Consider the following 24854-nt stretch of genomic DNA (forward strand, 5'->3'; position numbering starts at 1 on the left):
ACCGTGAAATAAAATGCCTGTCTTTCAATTTTGGGATTTTTCTTTTCCTTGTTTTCTAACCAATAAAAAATATCCTTATAAAACGGGTCCTTCATTTGTTCATCTCTGAGAGAAGGCTCGTCACTTAGCATATTGTTACACTCAGTAGCAGAGGAAGAAAATACTCGAGGGTCTTCCTCATTTTGTTGCTCATCAGAAATGTCCCTGGGGGCACGAGAAAAACGTGAAATATCATCAGCTTCTACGTTAGATACCCCAGATATGTGTGTAACAGTAAAGTTATACTGCTCAATGAAACTAAGCCACCTAGCAAATTTACCTACATTTTTGTCTCTTCAAAAACAAAAGACTCTTACAATCGATTTTCAAAACAAGTGACGTCCTAGCAAAAAGTACCGAAAGGATTTAAAGGCATATATAATACTCAAAAGTTCAAGTTCAGAAGGGTGTCTAGACTTCTCGCTTTTACTTAAGCTACGGGTACAATAAGAAATGGGTGCTAACTCTGGGTCATCGGGAGAAGATATAGGTTGTTTGAGCACGGCAGCAAGACCGCGAGTTGATGCATCACAGAACAAGTATACAGGGTGTTTCGGATTATAATGCATTAAATATGGCGATTTTATGATAAGGTCTTTAATTTTCTCAAAAGCATCTTGTTGTTTTTGTGTCCACTTAAACGGTACATCCTTTCTGAGAAGTGAGTTCAAAGGTTCCGCAATTTTAGAAAAATTAGGTAAGAATCGTCTTACAAAGCTAGCTAATCCTAGAAAACTTTTCACATGTTTTTTCGTCTTCGGACGTTCATAATTACTAATGGAGTCAGTTATTTTCTTGGAAATTCGCAAGCCATCGTACGAAATATCGTGTCCCAAAACTGTTAATGAAAAATAAGCCAATTTCGTTTTTTCTGGTGCAAGTTTAAGACCACGTTCTCTAATTCGTTGAAATAACTTCTTGGTGAGGTTAATAACATCCTCAAAAGTGTTCCCACCCAAAAAAAATCATCAAGGTACCCGAAAACTTGTTCAGATTCTAATCCTTCCAATGTCTTTTTCACTAATCTGTTTAAACCAGCGGAACTAGTGATAAGGCCCTGTGGGAGTGCTGTGAAACAAAATGAACCAGCTCCTGGGATTGAAAAGGCAGTGACGTGTTGGTATTCTTCCGCGATTTTCACTTGAAAAAAACCACTGAGCAAGTCAGAGCAGCACAGGTAGCGACACTTACTAAGACGCGAAAGAATGTCTTCTATCGACGGTACAGGAAAACTGTCTGGTGCAATGTGTAGGTTGATCGCTCTACAATCCAAACAAAATCTATAAGATCCAGACTTCTTCACGAGAAGAATAGGCGAGTTATAACTCGAGATACACCTCCTAATAACCTTTTGTTTAAGGAAAGTATCAATCTGTTTTTTAACTTCTTCTCTTAAGTGGAAGGGGATAGGAAACTGATTGGTGTGAACTGGGACGTTATCTAGCATTTTAATTTCATGTACGTAGCTCTTGGCCACTCCAAAATCTTCCACTGACCAAGAAAAACAATCCTTATACTCCTCTATGACAGAATAAAACGTTTGCTTCTGATCGCCCGAAAGTTGAGGGTTAATGTCCACACGCTTGACATCAAAACCAGCAGGAAAGTTATTGTTGTCTTGTTTACTGGCTAAACCATGATTTTGAACACTATCTGTATCATTAGGATAATGTGCACCCGGCCTAATGTCAATGGCTTCACCTAAATGAAGATTTTTCTCTAAACACAACTTTTTGTTGGTTGGGTTGACTACTCTAATGACGGGATTAACAGGATCCACTCTAGACTCATTAACAAAGATTTCGGCTTTAGAACAGATTTTCTCTTTGGGTTGCAAAATATTTTTAACTCCCACTAAATCATTAATTTTTCGAACAGGTACTGAAACACTGGAATTTGGTGGCAAAGTAACAGATTTCGCCATTATGAAATACGCTTGCATAAGGTTCGCCGTTTGTTCAGAAACTGTGCCTATAGCATGACTTTCAGGTAGCGCGTGATCAGTAGGTTTCCCAAACCTAACTATATGAACTACGTGAATATCCTGGTTAATAGTGACATGCTGAGGAAGTAACCAATCGTTCCCCAACAAAACAGAAGATACAAAATTGTCTACAACTCTAAAAGTATGCGTAAATGTATAGCCGTCAATTTTGAACTTCAGCACAGCTAACGTGTTAGTTTCAAGTCCTTTACCCGAGATGCCACGGATAATAGTACGTCTTTTAACAAGTCTAGTGTTCGGAGGAAGGAGATCCCTAGTGCAAATTGAAATTTGACTCCCAGAGTCCAACAATGCTTTATACTCTTTATTTCCAATAGTAATTTTGATGCAAGGCAGAATCCTATCCTTAACAATAGGCGTAGTTATCGTGTGGGCCTTAAAAGCAGGTCTCTCACCATTCCATGAACTATTTCCGCTATGTAAAACATTACAATTATTACTTCCCTTGAATTGTGCCATATTGCACACTAATGCTTTGGCCGGACAGTGTATTTTGTTATTCACGTGAGACGTACTATGATTCTGTTTGCGCTTGTTCTGTTCATTCTTAGGAATAACAGAAGTATTCGTCGCAGAGCCCATTCTATCATGCATATTATTATTATTATTATCGGCACTCTTACATTCAGAGGGACAAAAAGAAGAAAAAGAGTTACATTTCTGTTGAGGCGGCGAGATAGAATCTACAGACTGTTGAGTACCGCATTCTTTCTCAGCGGATAATATATCATAATGCAAACGTGCAAGCATTTCTTTTTTTCCTGTTGTTCTTCGAGAGGAAATGAAATATGAGAATTATCGAGAAACATCAGCTATCTTAGCGATAAATTCCGGTGTACTATACTGCAAGATTTGTTCTTTCGAATTGGCTTTAATGAGCGTCTTATAATTCACTATTAGCTCAGCTGAAGCGCATCAACGGATGGAAACGATTTATTGCATGTAAGCTTAAAGTACTAAGGCAATAACCCTTCAATAAGGAAATTAATTTGCTGTTGTATAGGCATGGCTTTATCGAAACTAAGTATGAGATCTAGCTTCTCATAAATGTATGTCATAATAGGTTCCCCTTCTTTTTGATCTCTAGAACGAATGATGTGTTCCGTAACCTTCTTAACTACAAAACCTCCAAATAGTGTAATCATACGTTTCTTTATGTCCACATACGACAAGTTCACAAATTCTTATGTCCTAGTTAAAGCTAAAAACCACTCTAAGGCTCCGTCCCGTAATAAATATGGAAGCAAATGACGCTTCTTTACTGCATTGAACTCATAAATGACGCAGTAAGATTCGAAATACTCAAAAAAACGAATGGCGTCTTCCCCATACTTGCCGTGAAAAAATGTGGGGCGCACAATAGAATCTAGAGACAATAGAAGACGAGCTTGTGCCATAATGCTAGTATTCACCATTTTCTCTAAATATATCTAAATAATATAACTAAAATGCACATAAAACAAAATAATACAACAAATTGAGAGGTGGAGGGAGGGTGGTAAAGCAAATAGAATTTCATTAAATTCTAACGGTGGGCGGCAAACAAACTAAAGCAAAATAAATCGAGGGTCGCAGATATGTGTGCATCCACACAAGTTAAAACCACATCTCCGCCATGTGCAGTCGCAACTTGTCGGTTCTAACATCCCCTATTACATTATTTATGAGTGTTTTATCTGAGCCTTCAGACCGACAAGGGGCGACTGCACACTTCATACGCCGGTCACATAAAATGACAGACGCGGCTTGAGTGGAAAGTTCTGTGCCGATCTCAGATGACCCCCATGGCAGACAAACTGTTAGATTGAGTTTGTAATTGGCGAAAAACGATTTCTCAAGGCAGCAACCAGAAATATATATATATACAAGTATTTATACTGTGGAAAGCAGCACCAGTGTTGTAAACGTGGAAGGGATAGCAGCTGAAGCGATAACAACGGAGTTCCCTCGTGACTATCGATACAATGTACACACTTTTAGCGTGGAAGACCCAGGTTCGATTCCCGGCGGATCGGATCCTATGTTAAACTGTAGGTTCACATCTTTTGCTGATTAATGGGACCCTAAATTCAAATACAATCTACTAACTACAACAAACGCTACTATTCCTATAACAGAAGTTATATTAAACTATGGTGATAGGTAACTATATATTTTTTTGTTTTTCATACGTTTCGATACATAACATATAGTCCTATAGATAGGTTACTTAGTATTAAAATTAGACATATCACCTATTTTATAGAGCCTATATGCTTTAAATCTTATCGCTTTTATTTATCAATTAGGTATTTATGATTCGCTCTTCACTATAGAAAGACTTATAATACATTATTACGGAAAAAGAAACTCGAGTACATTCACCTCTTTTCCCTCCGAACAGCTACATGAAGTGTCCCTACCTTTTACTTTGGAAAGGTAGGAAACTATATGAAGTATTCCAACATTTTGTTTTGGAAAGTGAGAAAACCGCATGAAGAGTCCCAACATTTTGCTTTAGAAAGGTAGGAAACCCCATGAAGAGTCCCGACATTTTGTTTTGGAAAGGTAGGAAACTCCATGAAGAGTCCCAACGTTTTGCTTTAGAAAGGTAGAAAATAGCATGAAAAGTCCCTACATTTTGCTTTGGGAAAGTAGGAAACCGCACGAAGCGTCTTAACATTTTGCTTTGGAGAGGTAGGAAACCTCAAGAAGAGCCCAAACTTGCTTTGAAAAGGTAGGAAACCGCACGAAGAGTCCCAACATTTTGCTTTGGAAACGTAGGACACCGCATGAAGTATCCCCATATTTTGCTTTAGAAAGGTAGGAAACCGCACAAAGCGTCTTAGCATTTTGCTTTGGAGAGGTAGGAAACCTCAAGAAGAGTCCCAACATTTTGCTTTGGAAAGGTAGGAAACCGCATGAAGGGTTCCAACATTTTGCTTTGGAAAGGTAGAAAACCCATGAAGAGTCCCGATATTTTGCTTTGGAAATGTAGGACACCTCATGAAGTATCTCGATATTTTGCTTTGGGAAGGTAGGAAACCCATGAAGAGTCCCGATATTTTGCTTTAGAAAGGTAGGAAGTCCCATGAAGAGTCCCAACATGTTGCTTTGGAAACGTAGGACACCGCATGAAGTATCCCCATATTTTGCTTTGGAAAGATAGGAAACCGCATGAAGAGCCCCAACATTTTGCTTTAGAAAGACAGGAAACCGCATGAAGTATCCCAACATTTTGCTTTAGAAAGATAGGAAACAGCATAAAGCGTCCCGACATTTCGCCTTGGAAAGGTGGCAATCCTAATTATTGAGAAGTGTCCGCTAAGGAAAGTTTCACTCTAGCCGTTACGAATAAAACTTCCAGGACGAATAAAATTCAAGCATACCACTAATGTATATCGTAAATACTGAGTGCAGGCAACTCAAACCTTTGCTATTATTCACGTATGACGCAAGAAACTTCAAAACACATTTCTAGCCGAGTTGTTTCACGTTTCATAAGCTTATGAAGCACACTAAGCCTACGTTTTGAACTTTGCCTAAAAAGGAAGCTATATATTAGTATTGAGTAATTGCTTAATTAATATCTCAAAAGGATTCACTGCTTCGAAATGCATAATGAGAAGGTTTTCAAAGCTTTCTCATACAAACAAAGAGAGTCTTCTCTCATGCATGGATGATATGTCTTTGATGCTCACGGTAGTAATAAAACATTATTCCAGCACTTTAACGATATGATGTTAGATTGAATTTAGACTTTCATTCATTCGTTCTCAATACTATTGCGTAAAAAGTGTAAAAGTAACAACAGAGTTACGAGGAAAAAAAATGAAATGAAATTATTGAATTTTACGTCCAACGGTTATGCCGGCTAGGCTAAAGGAGATTGTGATGATGAGAGATGAATGAAATGGTGGGGAGAAGAAAGTGAGAGGAAACGGGAGAGCCCCGAGAAAACCCACGCACATGGTGTTTGTCCACCACAACTTGTTCACTTGGCGGGGGCTGTGATCGAACACGGGGGCCATACAGTTTATTTCACATTTTGAGGCTGCAGTGGCTCAGTGGTAGAGAATTAATTTTTAGTGTATAGGGTCGCTGGTTCGATTTCAGCTCGAGTAAACTTTGTGGTGGACAAACACCGTATGCGATGATTCCTCCCATTTTCTTCATCCAGTACTTCATTCATCCTAATCATCCCGTCTCTATTAGCCTAAACGGAATAACCATCACTGTGGAACGTAAAACTGAAACATTTCAAGAATTCATTTCATATTTTGTCAGGTTGCCCCGGACAGTGGACTTTCATGTTTGTTATTAGTATACAATTTATTAAGAAGCAAGAGGTTCTGAAAATCAGGAGGGAACAACTGCTGCTTCTTTGGTCTAGTCGAGAAGTGGGGCGATTGTAACTAAACTTGTAGGATTCATAGCTCTTTGGCTTACGATTAAAACCTAAAAAAAAGTAATGTTTTCTCTCTATACATACATGGGGAGACCAGGCACCATGGCGTCGCTAAAATAATTGTCCAAATTGGGTAAAACTTGCAAAATTTAATCTTTGTAACGTCCTGGAAACAACAATAATTTTAAAATTTCTTTCCGTTCCTATTTAGAGGGAGCAGAGGGGGCAATATTTCACCATAATGTCCTATTGTGTGGCTCTTGGGTATAGACTAGAATGAGCTGCGCGATTGGAACGAAACTTGCACGATTAATAAGTCTTAGGCCTATGATTAAAAATGCCCCCATCCGTACACAATTGGCCCCTGCCATCCACAAATGATGATCCTCATACTACTATAGATAGAAACTCGAAAACCAACAGACAACCCTCTTTGTTGTAGAAGCAAGGGATAGGATTTTTTAAAAAGTGCATATCCTAAGGGGGTGACAAAGGGGATTTTTTTTCAAAAATAGATTATTCCAAAATTCCCTAAAATTAGGGAGATAAAATTCGATATACAGGGTTTGTTCGTAAAGTAATGAGACTAGGTCTGGTTAAAAACAAGTAATTGATCCGCTCGGTACATATTGTGAAAAATCTTCAAAATAGTCTCCTTGGGCGTCGATATACTGCTGCCAATGCAAAGGCTCCCTGGAAGTCAGCTGCTATAACATCTTTCAGAGACTCTGTGACACCCCATTGCATGGCAGGAACATGATCGAAACGGCTATATTCCAGGCTCCTCTTGAGCTTTGGTAACAGAAAAAAAGTCTGGTGGTCTAACATCGGGACTGAACGGTGGTTGCGGCAAGGTTATAACCCCTAGGCGATCAAAATGAAGGTGGTATGGGCTGAAGCTTTGTGGTGGAGCTTCCAGCGATCGGCAATCTTCGGTCAATTCTGTTTGACAAGTCTGTGCAGGCCCGGAAGGACTTCTTAGTAGATAACGGCGTTGACGGTTCGCCCCGGAATGACAAAAACTCAAAAACAGCTTTTTCGCCACGCGTGATCCTCACTGCGTCAGAGCTCGGGAACGACTGCCGCTCGGTGCGTTGCTTAGCTTAGACAACCGCACCACAAATTCCCCCGCCGGAGAGTACGCTGCTGGCGACTGGAGATATGCAGATATGTGAGCGGATCACAAATTTCAATGTCGTGTGGAAGGTCTGCAGGCATAGTGTGTATGGAGAACAACAGATGGCTCTGTGATAGCTGGTAGTAGCACAGCGAGGGTTGTGAAATCAGTCAGTTGGTGAGTGTCGTGCAAGATGGAAGTAACCCATGTTGAGCAGCGCGCTTACATTAAAATAGCCGTTCTCTGAGGGAGAAATGCGATGGAATGTCACAGTAAATTAGTGGAAGCCCTTGGGAATAATACCCTACCATACCGGACAGTAGCACGATGGGTAGTAAAGTTTCAGTAAGGACCTGTGTCAACCAGTGATGAGCAACGTTCGGGACGACCTGTCAGTGTGCGGACCGACGTGGCACGAGCCGTCATCGAGCAGCTCCTGGATAAATACAGACGATGGACGCTACTGGAGTTGGCGGAGGCAAGTGGCATCGAGAAACGCACCGTCCACAGGATGTTGTGTAATGAGCTGCAACTACGCAAAATTGCATCGCTATGGGTACCGCATGCACTGACGAAAGTTCAAAGGTGGATGCGCTATGCAATATGCTCCGACCACCTTGCACGCTGGCAACAGAACGGCAATCAATTCTAGTCACGAATAATCGCCATCGATGAATTTTGGGAAGGGCATACGAACTAGAACTGAAACATCAGTCCGCGGAGTGGCGACATGCTAGATCACCAAGGAGGCAGAAGTTCCGTCAGAATCCTTTCCCAATCAAATTGATGGTGATCGTTGCGTATGACGTCAGGGGTGTCATTGTTTGCCACTTTGTTCCACATGGCAGAACAGTGTCCGCACAGTACTACAGAGACTTCCTGGTGCAACAGGTACGACGTGGCATTCGAGAGATATGTCTGTATAGTGGACAGTTGCAATAATCCTGCACGACAATGCAAAACCAAATAAAGCTGAGTGTGTAGCGCAGCAACTGCGACATTGGGGATGGGAAAAATTGCAGCACCCACCGTACTCTCCTGACATTTCGCCTTGTAACTTTGATCTCATTCGAAAGATTAAGGAACCACTACGTGGTAGGCGGTTTGCAACACGCGAGGACATTGCTAATGCTGTGCGCGAACAGGTGATCCGATTCACACATGGTGCAGCAAATGCTGAGGTGGATGGTATTCAGCGCCTCCCACATCGTAGGCAGCGTGTGGCGCAAGTAGCAGGGGACTACTTTAAGGGTCTTTAGGCCCAGGTTTGTTATGTCAACTGTATGCGTACTGCGTGTCATTCTTTGCACCGTGAAGATCATATTGCCCTGTTGCCATGACTTTTGCTCCAACCCTCGTACTATAAACTGAGAATTGTAGTGAGAAGAGTAGACAGATAGATAGATTAGTGTTTAGCGTTCCTTGCTATATTAGACAAGGGCTCATACAGCTTGAAATAGGATCTGAACTAGGTCTTCCCCCACTGCGAATTCAACCTGCGTGTCCCACGCCGAAAGGTTAACAGTTGGAACTGAGCAAGACAGGAGAAGAAATGTTCGAGGCGAGTTTTTGAATTTGAAGTATTCACTGTTCGTCTTTAACAACGTATAAATCGTTATTATGAAAAATAACAAAATATAAAGACATTTTTAAAAAGCATGCTTTCCTTGAAAAAAATAATAAAAGAGTTACACTAAGGGGTAAAAAGTAAGTAATAACAATAATACAAATTGTAACAAAAAAGTAAAAAGATATTTCCGTTGTCAAGGAAATTACTGTTTAGAAAATCGATTTATAAATGACTGAACTGAATGGCATGTGGAGCGCGCTCACATCAATATATGCAAATCAATTTATAAAGTCTTCAGATCTGACGTAATATTATAATACGTTATTTTTATTATTAGTATATAATATGTACGCAATATTATAATACATACTTTAACTCTATAGAGCATTTCCTAGTATGAAATAACATTCTATATATTAAAATGCTATGTTTATATGTTTGTCTCCAATCCTTTCGACAATGAGATCTTGAAAACCATAAGTGCCAGAAACGTGTCGTTTTCGTTGGTCTATTCCAAATTTTGTGTAGATTGTCCAGTTCTAATTGAATATTTAAGAAACATGGCCGTTATTTCTTTATTACAATTTTTTGGGGTTCACTGAAAGTATTGAAATTTTAAAAATAAAGCATCATATTCTACGAGTTATACATTCCCACACGACGTGTTAGTATACAGGGATTGTATATCTCTCAGGCTTTTGTTTCATGGTCAAATGATGAAAAATCAAGAATAACCATTTCCTCTGTTTTTGATGAATCTTTATTGTTTGCAGTATTTTGCCAATGAACAGTATATATTACTGTCATTATAATTAATTGTGTATGTAATTTATTTGCTTATTACATACTGCATGCAAGAAGAAAGAAAACATTGATCATACAAGAATTAGAAACCCCAACCAGAAGTAGGCTCAAATCATGCAAAACGGTGCGAGATATTGAGAAAAATACTCGAAAAAATCTCCCTTTTATAACACCTCTTGCCGATTTTTATCAAGACGTCTTTCACTTGTGTTTGTAAAGGGACATGTACTCCCATGCGCAAAAAATATTGCGCGTATACTGTAACTCACGATTTTTCGCAATTATTCCATTTTCCTTATGTTTATGGGTAAAATTCAGTTATTAGTATGTGGAGATAATAGAAAGCAATCCATCTAAGGAGATATTTCCAAAAAATATAATAAAATAATAAAAATATAAGCAAAAAACAAAATTATGTTCGGTTTTGTGTATACTGGCAATAATGTTTTCGAGGGATTTTTTTGCAGTAGCACAGCACGATTGCAGAGGGAATAACTTTAGTTGAATCAAGGAACTGGAAAGTGGACTAATATATTGCATTTATTGGCTTAAATCTAGGGTGTAAATTGTCTACCAAATATAAATTAGCTTCTGTAACCAAGATGTTATACGGAAGTATAGAAACAAAGAGAAAAACTGTTGTCTTAAGTTTGGAAGTGACATGCTCTATAGCCATGAGCATTTATTTGTTAAGAAAAAGACAGGCAACAAAAGGTAGTCTGTGTGGTCAAGTGGGTAGAGTGGCGGACTAGTAATTCTTATATTGTTTTGACACCAGATCGAATCCCATGCGATCCCATCCAATTTTTTCTTTAAAAAACATTGTAGAAAGTGTATAATTTTTATGTTAATAAGAACCGAAACAATATAATAATGAAATAACTTTTTGTTTTTTCTGATGACGTATTTATTTAGAATTAGTGTATGCTGTTGTATAGCTTCTTTTATCATCCTCTTTTCTTGAAAAAAAAATGTCTCCAATAAAGTATGAAAAATATATATAGACAGAAACAGACATCTTAGTATCAAACGTGATTAATCGTGATGAATTAAACAAGTTTCCTGTTGTTAAAAAAGAAAACTATAGAAAATTATTGAATTTGGTCTTTAGGTTTTTAGCATGCTATATATATTCTTTATAAGACTATACTTTATAAGGGAAGATGTGCGATCATACCCACAAATTTAGCTAGTGAGTGAAAGATGTTTTCGGCACAAATATTTTACAGGTTTAGGTGCATGAAACACCAATACGCCATGGTCTCGTCCTTCGTTTATTCCACATTATTATCCGACATATCATAGCAGGTAAAAAGCAGCATCAATTGGCAAGAAGAACTGGAAGTTGTGGTCTGTTTTCGATGCTCCGGACTCGATCGCCTAGCACGCCCGTCTATACCATGACTCATACGTCTATCATTCAGTGCAGGCACGTATCCAGCTTTTCTTTTCGGAGGGGGCCCAACACGAATTCTCGTAAGCATGTAATTCTAATGTTTCAAAAATATCAATAATAATAATAATAATAATAATAATAATAATAATAATAATAATAATAATAATAATAATAATAATAATAATAATAACAACAACAACAATGCAACGGTTCTGTATTTCTCTTAAACGTTTCTTACTTTTCATTTATGAACCGGTCAAACTGCATTGTAACACAAACGAAATCAAAAAATATTTTCTAGAGACATGTAAGGAAAACTGTCTGCTACGTATATCACATAAAAAAATAGCAAATGACTATGAGTGTATCGTTCTAATACAGTAATGTTATAAACAAAACGGAAACGAAATTATAATCCCATTTAAAAGTGTGCTTTAATTCCACCTGGTTTCAATGGCATTACGGTATATTCTTACAAGTAACACTCCGATTTTGATAAAATTTGGCAGGTAGATACTACACATAAAATAAACGAATACATGTTTCTTTTTTTCTGCGGAAAAACGATTTTAGGGGGCAAAAGCCCCCACCCAAAATTTTGAAATTTGACGCCCGAAAGGCAAAAACAAGTGGACCAAAGTGAACGAAATTGTGCACAGATATGGCAGACGTAAAATGATGGAATACGTGTTTTGTATTTTCCTGGAAAAAACGGTTAGGTGGGGCACAGACTCCTCCAAACCTTTGATCACGAAATATCAAAAGTGCTAGTAACAATATGTCAGATGTGTGTAAAGGACGAAGAATTCCAACGACACTTTGTGTATATACGATACGCAAAAACTAAACGAATACCTGTTTTTTTTATTTTCTGGCGAAAAAATGGCTTTTGGGGGCAAAAGCCCCCATCCAAAATTTTGAATGTTGATGCCCGAAAGGCAAGAAAAAGTTAATCTAAATGAAAGAAATTGTGCCCAAATATTGTAGACGTAAAATGAGGGAATACGGGTTTTGTATTTTCCTGGAAAAAAGAAAAGAAAAACGTTTGGGTGGGACACAGACCCCTCCAAAACTTTGATCATGAAATATCAAAAGTGCTAATAACAGTGTCAGAAGTGCCCAAATTTACATGAAGAATTGGAACGACACATTGTGTAGGGACAATACACAAAAAACAAACGAATACGTTTTTTTTCTGCGAAAAAATGGTTTTAGAGGGAAGAATTCCCCACACAAAATTTTGAAATTTAAGGCCAAAAAGGCAACAAGAAGTGCACCGAATTGGATGAAATCGTGCACACATATTCTAGACGTAAATTGAGGTAATTGTGTTTCGTATTTTCCTGAAAAAAAAAAAACGGTTGAGTGGGGCACGGATCTTCTTAGTTGGTTATTACGAAATATCAAAAGTGCAAATAAGTATACGTCAGAAGTTCCTAAAAGTATGGAGAATTGCAACGAAACTTCGTATAGGGACAATTTGCAAAACAATAAATGAAATGTGTTTTAATTTGTACGGAAAAACAGTGTTGGAGCCTAGAGCAACTCCGAAAAAAAAAATATTACCGTAAAAGTGCAGGAAGGAGTGGACCGAAGCAAATGAAATTGTGTGTAGATATTGTATAGACTGTATGTAAAATAAGGACTTTCGTGTTTTTAAGATGTCCCTATCAATTTTGGCACATCAACAGCAAACAGTAAATTAATCGGCACGTGTTTTTGTTTATGCGGAAAATCATTGTAAGGGTTAAAGTTGCCTCGTGAAATACTATAAAATACGCTATACTGTTTGTGATTGTTGTTGATCTGCCAAATTTGAATAAATCTGATGGAGACACTTGTGAAACAGGAGAGGCTTTATTTATCATATCCAATATCTATAGACAATTTCATTGGCTTCGGTCCACTCCTTCCGACACTCAACACCACGGTCCACTCAACAGTATTTTTCTTTTCAGGAAAATACGAAACACGTATTCCCTCATCTTACCTCTACAACATTTGTGAACAATTTCATTCAGTTCGGTCGATTTCTTCTTCCCTTTCGGGCGTCAAATTTCAAAATTCTGGGTAGGACCTTTTGCCCCCTAAGACCGTTTTTTTCACAGGAAATAAAAAAAGCCGTATTTGTTTATTTTTTGCTTATTGTCCTAACACAAAGTTTTGTTCCAATTCTTCATGTAAATTTGGGCACTTCTGACATACTGTTATTAGCACTTTTGTTATTTCATGATCAAAGGTTTGGAGGAGTGTGTGCCCCACCTAACCGTTTTTTCCAGGAAAATACGAAACCCGTATTCCCTAATTTTACGTCTGCAATATCTGTGCACAATTTCGTTCACTTTGGTCCACTTGTTTTTGCCTTTCGGGCGTCAACTTTCAAAATTTTGGGTGAGGGCTTTTGCCCCCTAAAACCGTTTTTCCGCAAAAAATAAAAAAACACTTATTTGTTTAGTTTATGTGTAGTATCTACCTGCCAAATTTTATCAAAATCGGAGTGTTACACTGGGGAAAGTGTTACTTGCTAGAATTATAACAACAACGCATTGCCCACAGTTTGAACACTGACTCAAAGTAATCTGATATAAAAGAACCTCAAAAGGAAAAAAGTAGGTTTATTAAAAAGTGTTTGAGGTTTGGAAAGGGACAGCTTCCAGGACCTCACGCTGGATACGTCCCTGAGTCAATGCATTATATTTGTTTCTTGCAAAACATGATTATTAGATGAGTAATATGTAAAATTATATCATAGTTTGACTTTTAATAGGTCTTTCCTTAACACACCCATATTATCCGCCATTCTGCCTGTCTGTTTTATGTCGGATAAACGAAACTCTACTGTATTTCCAAAGATAGCATATACAGAGGGGCTAGCGGTCTGCACGGGCCGGAATTTTTAGAACGGACCCTGCCCGTCCCCTTTAATTTATAATCTATAGGCATTAGCGGATTAAGGGCGGAGCCAATGGAGCCCAGGCTTCGGGACCCCAAGCTCAGAGGGCTCTTTAAAATCCCTCTGTTTAACAGTAAAATATAGTAATCAACTTATATTATAGGCTCCAGACCGATGCTAATTTTTTTCCGCTCGTTACGCTCGCGGTATCGCTAGATTTAAGTCTTTCCATCAGCAGCATTTAACTGTTAATAATGAATGCAATTATTTAATTGTTAATAATGGATTTAACTAAATTAATTATTGTAAACTTGGAGCACATTCAAATATTACAGCATAGTTCTCGGTAGTTCCATAAACCTATGAGGCTGTGGAAGGCAGCAAAGAAAATTTATGCACTGGAACTATTCTTAACATAGGGCCCCCTTAAAATAGTCGGCTCTAGGTCCCCAAAAGCCTTAATCCGCCCATGTCTATAAGCAATATTTCACGAAAAGCATGTATTTTTTAACAAATGTGTTTGTCATCAAGTTTTCATAAAGTAGTCCCTTTCTCCTTTAAGCAATTTCAGAGGCCACGGTGTTTCAGTGGTAGAGCGTTCTCCTCTTGTGCATGGAGTCCTTGGTTCGATCTATGCTCGCGCCAAGTGAACCTTGTGCTGGACACTGTGTGCGTGAGTTTTCTCGGGGTTCTCCCGTTTTATCCCACTTTCTTCATTCGACCATTTCATTCATTTCTTATCATCACTGTCTCCTTTAGCCTAGCCGGCATAACGTGGGACGTAAAACTTAAAGGTTTCATTTCAAATCATTTCAATCAAAAAACAGTTGTAGGAAGTATGTAATTTCGAATAAAACAAACTACTATATACAATTCTGAGTATATTATTCTTTTATGAAATTCTCGCGAACCTTATTTCTAAATCGAAGGGTAAGAAGACTAAATTCACTCTCTTATTGTTATAGATCCATTTCAATTGAAGCAGTTGGAATAGTTGGAAAAAATTAAAAAGCCATACCCTATATTCCAGTGTGGCACAATTTGTATAACGCGGCACACTGGTGTGTCTAGCAAAGTGAACAGTGTGACGCAAACTGTTTCCTATTATTTGCAAGAATATTTGTCGAGTTTCTGTTATTTATTATTATTATTATTATTATTATTATTATTATTATTATTATTATTATTATTATTATTATTATTATTATTATTATTATTATCAACGATTCTTCCATGGACAGTTGTCTGTATACGGTTAAGCAACCACAAGTATCACATTGAGGGATAATGAAAAAGTCTATTTGGTAGTATATTCTATCGGGAATAACTGCATCCGTCTAGAAAGCTAGGACTAACAACAAAGGGATCCGATGTTCTGACCGCACACCGCCCCAAATCGTGAGTGCTACAAGTTCTCTTCTACGCCTTAGCACAATAAGGGCTGTTGCGTTAAGGGAGAGAGAGAAACAACTTAATTCCATTGCAGTTATAAGCTTATTAAATGTTAACTTATGTTTATAAATTATGTAAATGATCGTATCGTTTTCTGTTTATTATTATTATTATTATTATTATTATTATTATTATTATTATTATTATTATTATTATTATTATTATTATTATACATTTCTTAATAGGTTGATTGCCACGTGTATGGAATTCCATACACACGGCTCTCCTGTGCAGCAGAACGTGATGATTTTCCATACGCAAACAATGTAGATATTCCAAGTTTGTTGTGTTCGTTTTATAGGTGTGTATGTAATTAGATACATATGGCGTAGAAATCAAAATTTAATATCCATGCCACGTATATGCAAAACCATACACAAAGAAATTTATGAACAAAGACATTGAGTTTCAGTTTATCGTCTCGTTCAGCAACGAAGCTATATGAGACTTCGGCCTACTGATTAACGTGGACTCTAAACCACGTGAGCTCTCGCCGGGAATCGAAGCCGTGTCTTCCACGCCAAAGGCGCATGCGCTAACCGCATATCCACTAAGGAGCTCATGAACAGAGACATTTATGGGCTAAAACAAAGGCGAAAACAAAGATGTGTGATGTGATTTTGAGTTTATCGTCTCTTTCAGCAGCGAGGCTATATGAGACGTGGACCTACTGATTAAAGTGGAATCTGAACCACCTGAGCTCCCGCCGGCCGAAAACAAAGAATGTTCATTTCAATGCAAACCTATGTAGGCCTACGGACTTCAATATTCGCCCTCAAACGAAAGTGAAGACTATCCATGATTCGCAGTATTAAACTCTCTTTCACCTCTGTATTCTCCTAACATGTCTCCCAGCGATTACAACATTTTTTGGCGTCTCAATCACTTCTTATGTTAGTAGGATAGCTTTACCTAGAGGCCACTGATTAACCTGGCATTGTATTTTTCACTTTTTTACCTTTGGAATTGACAATCATCGTTTGGACATTTCAGTTGCACCTACCTAATATTAACAATGTTTCTACGATAATTTCGTAACATTGTATTATTTCTTTGTTGATTAGCTTGGTTAGGCTTATTTAAACACTTTTTTTCTTTGCACCGACGTGTAACGTCTCTTGGACGAAAATACACTAGCTCTCACTGGAAATCAAATCCAGAACCAATGCACTTGAACCATTTGACCACAACAAGGCACATTTAAAAAGAGGTTTCGATTTTGTTCGGAAAATTGTGATTAGGTGTAACATTAAAAATACATTTAAGAAAGGGTACGGAGCAAACGCACTGTACTTTCTCGCTTGAATTTCTTACACTGACTCGTGTTAGGCTGCAACTATTATTGAAACATTTATTTGGGAAATTGCGAATAAAATAATATTTTGGAAAACTTTGCTAGAAGAAACTTCAGGCCCAAAAGTAAAGTACCCATTGGTCATATTTTGGTTAGAAATAACTTGATCCATATATTAGAATTATTAAGGATATAATTGTATGCGAACTATAAGCAAAAGCGTCTGAGTAATTTCTGAGAAAATCATGAAAAAAGTCACCCCAAGAATAAATTATCCTTTGTGGATCTTTTCAGGCCAAACAAGCTATGCTATGTTGTTAGTGTTTTCATAAAACATTTATTTATGAAATACGAACACAATCGCCTGAGTCGTTCTTGAGAAAATCGCAGGGTAAAACTTACTGTCAAAAGTATTATACCACTTCTAGATTTTCCGGATGAGGGAATTATACCATATAGCTAGGTTATTTATGTAACATGTATTTATAAAATATGAACAACAAACATCTCCTGAGTTGTTTTTAGGAAGGTCATCGTTAAAAGCTTACCCCCAAAGGTAAACTCTTCTATCTGTAATTTTGACAGTATATCGAATAATTTTTAAGCAAATCGTCGGGAAAAATTTCACTGTCAAAGTAAACTCTCTCTTTTGGATTTTTCTTTTCGGAACAAGCGAGTTATGCATATTGTAAGAGTGTTACAGACAATATTTTTACTGAAATTAGAAGAAATTTGTCTCAGTTATTACTGAGAAAATTGTCAAAAAAAAAAAAAAATCAACCCTTGAGAAAACCACTTCTTCTGTATGTTAACGGAATAAACGATTTATGCTGTATCTTAGTTTATTAATGAAACATTTCTTTACGAAATATGAACAAAATTGCCTGAGGCATTAATGGGAAAACAATCGGGGGAAAGCTCACCCTAAGAGTAAACTACTCCTTCGAACGAGTTGTCATATTGTTAGGTTATTAATAATACGTTTATTTATGAAATGTGGTTGAGAAAATTGTGGAAAAAGAACGCATACCATACAGTAAATTACACCATATATATTTTCTCAGAAAAATTATTCATATGTGGTGGAGATTTGTTAATAAAATATATATTTATCAAAAGTAAATAAAATCGTCACAGCTTTTTTTTTTATTATTTGAGAAAATTGAATTATTTTAAATTTTAATCCTTCAGTAAATTACCCTTGCTTTTAGGTGTCGAAGGACATAAAATTCGAAAGATATTATGTTATAAAAACGTTATGTCTAGAATTCGGTGCAGATACGTTGAACAGTATGGCCTCTATTTGAGTGCATGTAAAAGCGTGACGAACCGAGAGACGAATAGATGGACAGACATCGAAAAATAATTTTTTCGATATGTAGGAGCATTATAGCTTGAATTCATTGAAATCTGGTATTCGGTTTTTATAACTATCACCACACTTTCTTCTTTCGTCGCTCGACTGTGAAAACGAATAGGCCTATACCGACACGTAAGGTGATAATTTGTAATCCCAAAAATTTAATTTATTATGTTTAATGTGTTGTCACGCTAGAAAAAAAAAAGCTTATGCATGTTACATCATTTTATTATCAGTTTTTCACGCTACTGTATAATTAGGTATGATTATAATTAATACCCATGGTATCTTTTGGAAGCATTCGTGTTCCTCACAAATAAAGCTGTTAATTTAGTTTTGTTTAAAGAAAGCATCCTTTATTTCCTTACACAGACTTATGATTGCATTTGTTGCACTTGCGGATATGAAACAAAAGGAGAGAGAGAGAGAGTCAATACTCTAAAAAGAAACACACACACTGAAACACTAGAACAGTAATTTAACATCAGCTTTTTTTTCTTCATGACAACGAGCTATCGCTGTGACTGTGTTCGCCACGCTGTGTGTAAGGCAGCAGGTCGCGCATGTTTTGTTTTTTTTACTGTTCCTGACTCACAGACACTCGCAGTGAGTTGAAGTTACTTCTGCTGACGGAGAGGGAATGATTAAGCATATCATACCATAAACTGAAAACAATCGCTATTAGTAATAATACACTAATTCTAAATAAATACGTCATCAGAAAAAACAAAAAGTTATTTCATTATTATATTGTTTCGGTTCTTATTAACATAAAAATTATACACTTTCTACAATGTTTTTTAAAGAAAAAATTGGATGGGATCGCATGGGATTCGATCTGGTGTCAAAACAATATAAGAATTACTAGTCCGCCACTCTACCCACTTGACCACACAGACTACCTTTTGTTGCCTGTCTTTTTCTTAACAAATAAATGCTCATGGCTATAGAGCATGTCACTTCCAAACTTAAGACAACAGTTTTTCTCTTTGTTTCTATACTTCCGTATAACATCTTGGTTACAGAAGCTAATTTATATTTGGTAGACAATTTACACCCTAGATTTAAGCCAATAAATGCAATATATTAGTCCACTTTCCAGTTCCTTGATTCAACTAAAGTTATTCCCTCTGCAATCGTGCTGTGCTACTGCAAAAAATCCCTCGAAAACATTATTGCCAGTATACACAAAACCGAACATAATTTTGTTTTTTGCTTATATTTTTATTATTTTATTATATTTTTTGGAAATATCTCCTTAGATGGATTGCTTTCTATTATCTCCACATACTAATGACTGAATTTTACCCATAAACATAAGGAAAATGGAATAATTGCGAAAAATCGTGAGTTACGGTATACGCGCAATATTTTTTGCGCATGGGAGTACATATGTTGTGAGGAATGACAAGGAGATTCATGCTTATATGTGAATGATGCGCTGTGTAGAGAGTGCAGGTTCAGCTAGTACCATATTATAATTTTTTTATTTATAAATAATTCATCATCATCATCATCATAGGTATTCTGCCATTATTGGCAGGTAACTTGCTGCAGCTGAGAAGCTTCCATGTACATCTAAAAAGACCTTCAATGGGTTTATTCTCGTATATTATTTTTGTGTGCAAATTGAAGTTGTAATCATTTAAATACAGTAAATTTGTATTTGGTTGCATTCATGTGGTGTAAGAATCAAGCGTTTACAGTCCACTACTCTAAACATGTTTTTAGCATTGTCATTGTACTTTAGTGAATTAAAATATATACATTCAAAATTGTACACAATTTTTCTCCACATCCACATTTCGAAAGCTTCCCGTCGCTTTTAATAATTTTTGCGTAATGTCCATTTGCTAAATCACACAGTACAATACTCCACACGAAGCATTTTAGGAGTCTTTTTCTCAACTCTTTATTCAAAGTAATACGAAATAGTATTTTCTTCTTCCTAAATCTTTCTTTCGCCATTTCGTTATTATTGTAAATAATTAGTAACTTACAATATATTAAATTTTAGTATATTGTTATATAACCCAGTATCGGTAGTTCGGTACCATATTATTGGCATTATTTTAGTTTTTTTTATAACAGTTTTCTATGAGTATTTTAATACACTACATAATACTATTATAACATAACATTACTTTTTTTTAATTAAAAGTGATGAATACTACATTCAAAAATATTACATGGGTATTGAAAATTTTATAATTTGATTATATACGAGAACGTTCCCCATTTCTCATTGTAAGTAATTAATAAATAGATTTTTAAAAAGCAATTTTCTCGACACTTTTTTTTATTTTTCTTATGATAGTTTCATTTTTTTTGACTTCTTTAGTGCAATTTCGTTACTTTTTTTTCAAAATGGAAAGCATGTTTTTGAAAAAAAAAGTTCTATTTTTCACTGATAATTAAGGACATTTTGTAACGTTGTAGAATTATATCTGATTCCTTCCCTACATTGCTGCCGAGATTTCGTGTCTTTTCACACTACAACCTATCTAAAGTAGAAATATACAAATAATAAAGAAATTATGCTATCAAATGAAGAAATATGATTAATAACACTAAAAAATCATTAAATGTTCTTACAAGCAACGTACAGAACGAGGCAGGATCAGATCTGAGTCAAACTTCACCCAGAGGACACATAATAAAAAAGAAGAAGAAATGCCAAATTTTAGCTGCCCAGAAACATAACGCACCAGGCGGCAATATGATATAAGGTAAACGTCGCAAGATACCCATTTATGTCGAAAACGGAAAGAATGGGCAGCACCAAAATGAAATCAAGATATTTCATATGCTATAACACTGACTTGGCAGCCATCTTGGATACCGTGATCTTGGATATAGCGTAAGATATTGAAATGAGAAGCAGGATGTGTGATATATGAATGTAAGGTAAAATGCAAAAGGAGAACCAATGATGTAACCGCGAAAAGCATATGATTAATTGTGTGGACGGGACGAAGTGTGGAAGACTCGAGCAAAACAAACGTGTATTCGAAGGACAGAATAATAGGGCAAAACCCCCATGACAATGATACGCGACAAGTAACTGCAAGTGTCTGTGCATGAACGTGCATCCGCCTTGACAGATTATGCCTTTCGAGGATATTGAGATTCGGTTTGGAACGGTGGAAACCACAGTTACAACCCGCGATAGAGCGCTTGTTTGGAGACAAAATAAACTACAAAGGATTATCTCTTATGGAACAGTAATTCGGCAGCTCGCTCCAGAGTGTAGAAGATATCATCTTGGATTGGTGATCAAAAGCACTACCTACCTGGGATTGAAGCCCACTCCTAGACAACGTTTTGTACGTTTCTTGTTCAATTTTCATGCTGTTTCGTGTAAACAAAGGACATTTCGGTAGACATATGTTTAAACAACACTCCTGAAGAAAAGTGTGTACCAATGAGAAAGCCCAGCCATGTTCTAGCTTACATTTCTTTACTAATATTTCTTTTTTCTTTGCGTGGTTTGCTACACTGTTTCGCGACAGTCACAAACAGTCACAATATCAGGGAAAGGCAGCGTTCTGCATTGACTCGATGAATTCCATGAGTTGTTGCAGTCTCCCACTAGAAATCTAGTTTTTCACACAATGAGACGACTCGAATTGTGTCTACTGGTTTCACTTGCACATGTGGAACAAAGTGAACGTGATAGGAGGGGCCGGCCAGTGAAAAGTGAAAGTGTGTTTGTGGCATACGCAAGCCAAAACGAGCAATATTCTATGTACTGAATGTGTCCGCAGTATCGTTCATCTACAAACACCAATCTAGAGTTGCAATGGCGAACCCTCTCAATCTGGTGTTACTGATGCAAAGTGTACTTCCAAAACAAGTGTACGTCCAATCGACAGAACCGACAGTGGATGGATGACAAGCAACTGAACACATGCTGGAGATTTTGAACAACCACGATGTAACAAATGTGAATGTGGATGAGGCTCTCGAAACCAGTAGACACAATTCGAGTCGTTTCATTTTGTGGTAAACTAACCTTCTAGTGGGAGACTGCAACAACTCAAGGAACTCATCGAGTCAATGCAGAACGCTTCCTTTCCCTGATATTGTGACTGTTTGGGATCGTCGCGAAATAGTGTAGCAAACCACGCAAAGGAAAAGGAACATTCGTAAAGAAATGTAAGCTAGAACATGGCTGGGCTTTCTCATCCGTACACACTTTTCTTCACATCGTGTTGTTTAAACAAACGTGGGCCAAAATGTCCTTTGTTTACATGAAAGAGCAAAAAATTGAACAAAAAACAGACAAAACGTTGTCCAGGAGTGGGCTTCAATCTCAGCTAGGTCGTACTTTCGATCACCAATCCAAGATGATATTTCCTACACTTCGGAGCGAGCTGCCGAATTACTGTTCCATAAGAGATAATCCTTTGTAGTTTAGGTAGTCGCCAAACGAGCGCTCGCATCGCGGTTGTAACTGTGGTTTCCACCGTTCCAAACCAAATCCCAATATCCTCGAAAAGCATAATCTGTCAAGGTGGATGCACTTTCCTGCACAGACACTGTTGCAGTTACTTGTCGCGTACCACTGTCGTGGGGTCTTGCCCTATTATTCTGTCCTTCGATAACACGTTTGTTTTACCCGAGTCTTCCACACTTCGTTCCGTCCACACCATTATACATATGTTTTTCGCGGTTACATCATTGGTTTTCCTTTTGCATTTTTCCTTACATTTATATATCTTCTCGTTTCATTACCTTACGCTATATCGAAGATCACGGTATTCAAGATGGCACTGCCCATCCTTTTCGTTTTTGACATAAATGGGTATCTTGCGACGTTTACCTTATATCATATTGTCGCGTGGTGTATTACGTTGCGGAGCGTATCTCCGGTGTTTCTGGGTATGGGCAGCTAAAATTTGGCATTTTTCTTCTTTTCTATTATGTGTCTCCTGGGCAAAGTTAGAGTCGGATCTGATCCTGCCTTGTTCTGTACCTTGTTTGTTAGTAGTTCGATTTCATCCATTATGATCATTTGCATCCAAAGCTTTTATAATTTTAAACCCATTTCTTCATTTTACACAAAAAGAACCTTCATTTTGTGCATTTAAAGTATTAATATTATTATTTTTCAAGCTTATTATCTTTTAAACCCTTTCTTAGGTCTTCACATTCAATCAGTTCTTGAAGTTTATCTACTTTCACAGTCTGAATCTTAATTTACAATATCCTGTATGTTATACTGTACATGACAACTCCTGAGAAATTCTGGTTGCATAATATCATAGGATAATGTTGGAATATGAGTCGCTGTGCATGTCTATGCGATCCAACTAAAATCATTCTTAATTAACAACATACAAATGTATAGAAATATATTAAAATAAGATGGATAAATGTATTGTCATCTAACTTCTGTAGCTGTGCGAGGGTTCATCATTATATGAGGGGAAAATGAGTTAAATTGATGTTACAAGATTTGAGGATATCCTGCAACCATTTTAAGTTAAAAGAAAAGCACGCAAAAATTAGTAATGTCCTAGAACCATCACTAACTTTTTACCCTAAAGCTATTGTAAACTGCACTTGGCCTCAGGAATATCACTATTCATTTAATCCAGCCCGAGAACTATGGAATGGATGCTAATATTGGTCGTTTTCGATCTTTTTAAACATACCTGGTCATGAAGGATTGAGAAACAGAGCAAAACTTAGTATGAGTACTTTGTAAACGTCCCTCGCACATATCAAACCAGCCAAAAGTCTAAGGCTGGTTTTATAAGAAGGTTATCCTTGCTGGTTATCAAAATGATTGTGAGTAGGCTACGTAATTCTGTAGTAAATGTGAATTTTTCATAATATTTAGCTCATTAAACTAGTAAATGATTGGTTTTTATATCTTCCTCAGGGAGAGGGTTCAAGTCCCAAAACCCTCTTATGTACAGGCTCCCACATAAGTACCTGGACCCCAAGTAATGGAATTATAATAGTCAGGGGTCCAGGTACTTTTGTGGATGACTGCACTCTACTGTGTAGCATAACATAGGCCAGTTTAACGAATTGGATTGAGAAAGTTTAGTGCGTTGTCTCGTACCTTTTGTTTCATTATTTGCAGATACTATTGTATAAGTTTTAATGTGTTCAAGTTATTTCTTGTAAAATATAGGATCAGTATAATTCAGTTATACACAGTATTTGTAAATATTTATTTATTTATTTTTGTTTAATTACAGATTACGCCCTTCGCCGAAGGAGGCCGATCACTCTAAAAATAATACCGCGATTAAGTCTTCCGGGTCGAAGTACTTCAGCTCCTGCTACGACAGATTCGGACTGGCCTTTTCACAGGTAAGTAATTATTTTGAATTTACATGATACCGATTGAATATCGGGCTTGGTGTCTCAAGGTAAACCAAGGGAAATATGACTAGTATCACCTCTGCACCTTGTATTCAAGGTAAGGGGTAGGTAATTGATTAGTGATTAATAAAAATGTTAATTGCTCATTAACAGGAGGTAGTGTGGGTTTTGGGATATTCAATGTTGACTGACATA

The sequence above is a fragment of the Thermobia domestica genome, chromosome 16 (genome assembly GCF_964235325.1).
Source record: "Thermobia domestica chromosome 16, izTheDome1.hap1.1, whole genome shotgun sequence".
Lineage (NCBI taxonomy): Eukaryota > Metazoa > Arthropoda > Insecta > Zygentoma > Lepismatidae > Thermobia > Thermobia domestica.